The sequence below is a fragment of the Procambarus clarkii genome, chromosome 86, assembly GCF_040958095.1.
Source record: "Procambarus clarkii isolate CNS0578487 chromosome 86, FALCON_Pclarkii_2.0, whole genome shotgun sequence".
NCBI classification, from domain to species: Eukaryota; Metazoa; Arthropoda; class Malacostraca; order Decapoda; family Cambaridae; genus Procambarus; species Procambarus clarkii.
Window position 1 is genome coordinate 12,502,641 of NC_091235.1, and position 3,149 is coordinate 12,505,789.

The window sequence follows — 3,149 nt, forward strand, 5'->3', positions numbered from 1 at the left end:
AGGGTAAACAAAGAGAGAGCGTGCAAAAAGGAAGGGTAAGAAAGGGAGAAGATAAACAGTTGAGAAGATAGGATGGAAGGGTATGGAAGTGGAGGAGGAAGAGATGGTGGGATGATAGAATAAGTGGTAAGGAGACTATTAGAGTATTAAACAGAGAGAGAGAGAGAGAGAGAGAGAGAGAGAGAGAGAGAGAGAGAGAGAGAGAGAGAGAGAGAGAGAGAGAGAGAGAGAGAGAGAGAGAGAGAGAGAGAGACACGCGTTAAGAATAAAGCATGACACAAAAAAAAAAAAAAAAAAAAAAAAAAGGAAAAAAAAAAGTCCGGCAGAAGGCACCATAATTTGATTATGATTCAATTAGCTTTCGTATTTTTTGAAACAGAAACTTCTGAGCTCTCTCTGGCCATCTACAAAGAACCAGCACATCCTCCCCTCCCTACCCTTCATCTCCCCTACGGGAGAGAAAGTCCAATAATTCACTGAGGGGGGATAAAGGACCCACCAAAGTCCAAATTCATCCTCTGATAACGTTGGTGGGGAGAAATTTCCGCAGGCGGCAACATACTCTGAATACATTGAAAATGTTTTTCCACAGCAGCCGGAGAAAAAGTTTGAGAACTGCCAACAGCAACACTAAATCTTAGCTTCTGTCTACAATCTAATTTCCTCACAGTCACTCCTTTTCTTTTTCTTCAAAACGAAATGTTAAGACCAAAAAATCCATTGCACAAGTTGTGGAGAAGAGTTGCAAGTGCTCTGGGGTACTATGAAAGACTATAATCATCACGTCAACTAAAATGAAGAGAAATCATTTCATTAGCATCCATTTATTCTATTGGAAATTTCTCTATCCCATTACCACTCACAAATCGCTATGCCCCATTACCACCCATAAATCGATATCAACCATTGCCAACAATAAATCGATATCCACTATTACCACCAGTAAATCGATACGCCCCATTACCACCCATAAATCTGTACTCTCCATTAACACCCATAAATCCATTTTTCCCCATTACCACTCACACATCGCTATCACCAACCCACTCACAATTCGCTATATAGCATTACAACAATAAAACTAATATAAATCTCGTCAGTAGTAGCCACCATTCAAAATACCGAAAAAAAATGCCCATTATTTTCAAACCCATCAACGACAGCGACGGAAAATTCCGCTTCAACTTTCCTAAGCAATAATAACAGTGAATATAGATGAAATAACCCCAATACCTTCAAACCACAAACCCTTTGAAAATAATTGCTTTTACAGAAATAACAGGAATCTGATTCCACTTCCACTTCTTCAACAGAGGGTAAAAACTCTACTTACAGCAGATACCTGAACCACGTCCGCTATGATTCAAGCACTGGAAGAATTTATAGTTAAAACACCGTCATGTGAGAGCCTTCAAACACCACTTCCCTCTATCATACCCCTTACCATATATATATACCCCTCACTCTCTAACATATCCCTACCATGAATACCCTCAAAATCTACCTCCCTCTAACATACCACTACCAAGAGCACCTTCCTTGAAAACTTTCAGTCATACAGGAATTATAAATTCCCTAATTGCAGTGACTTATGCCTCTGTTGCAAGGGTAGGTGCTTTAAGCACTTTTCAATTCATTATCACTATTATGTCCTCTTAGTCTGTTATGTAGTATATGTTGACGACTTTAATATTTTGGTGTATGAAGACATCAGCTATTTCTCCCTCAGAAAATAAGGAAACTAAGTGAATGTTTATCAAATTAGAGAGTATCCTCCCAAAAATCTTTTTCCATTTGGTACGGCATCCATTGTTCTTTTATCTCTCTCTCTCTCTCCCTCTCTCTCTCTCTCTCTCTCTCTCTCTCTCTCTCTCTCTCTCTCTCTCTCTCTCTCTCTCCCTCTCTCCCCTTCCATTAATATTTTCTTCCTTCCCATATTTCCTCGTCCTTCATACCCTCTTCCTTCTCTTTCCATCGTTTTCCCTTTCCTCTTCGAAATAAACAGGAAGAGCGCTTTCAGCAAAATGTTTCCCCCACTGGGCGCTAATGTAATAACCTCCGTCTCTGTAAATACGTAAACAGATCTTCAAACTAATTTGATGTGATAACTCTTTCTTTAAGACTTTATTGTTTGGCTCACGTTTTCTTCAGCGTGTCCAACATTCTCAGAACCTTCCCTCACGCTCTTTAAACTTTCTCAGCACTCTCTAGATTTTCCCCACGCTCTCAAAACATTTCTCATGCTCTCAAAACTGTTTCCACTCTCAAAACTGTTCCCACGCTCTCAAAACTGTTCCCACGCTCTTAAAACTGTTCCCACGCTCTCAAAACTGTTCCCACGCTCTCAAAACTGTTCCCACGCTCTCAAAACTGTTCCCACGCTCTCAAAACTGTTCCCACGCTCTCAAATCTGTTCCCACGCTCTTAAAACTGTTCCCACGCTCTTAAAACTGTTCCCACGCTCTCAAAACTCTTCCCACGCTCTCAAAACTCTTCCCACTCTCCGTAAATTCTCGCCGACCATCTTGAAATTTATCCTAATAAATGTGTTTCAGAGAACGCCATGAAAGCGTCGGAGGCCCTCTCTCCTTTCGTCGGGTTAAGTGGACGGGGGCCTGTGGCGGGCTGTAACTCGAGCTTCGAGTGTTAGTACTGACTAGCAGAGCCTGTAACGGCGTCGAGTACGAGCACGCTAATGGCCCAAACATGCTGAGTATTGCATCATTAGCATTCTAGCAACCATTTATGGAGGATTCAGTCTCAGTACACTTGTCTGCTACACAACATTTTTGAAGATATGAAGAGACAAGGAAATTGGGGTAGAGAGAGAGAGAGAGAGAGAGAGAGAGAGAGAGAGAGAGAGAGAGAGAGAGAGAGAGAGAGAGAGAGAGAGAGAGAGAGAGAGAGAGAGAGAGAGAATAATGGATGACGCACCAAATGAAGATGATGAGCACCGAAATGATGCTTAGAAAGGATTGACGACGGAGAGACCGAAACACAGACCAAGTAAGACGAATTATAATTCACAGGATAATAATAAGAAGAGAAAGATAGACATATATTAAATATGTGTAAAAATCAATATTATCAGCCCCAAGTAACAGAAAATTAGTGAATTTAAGATAGTACTGATGACACGTTGAGAATTG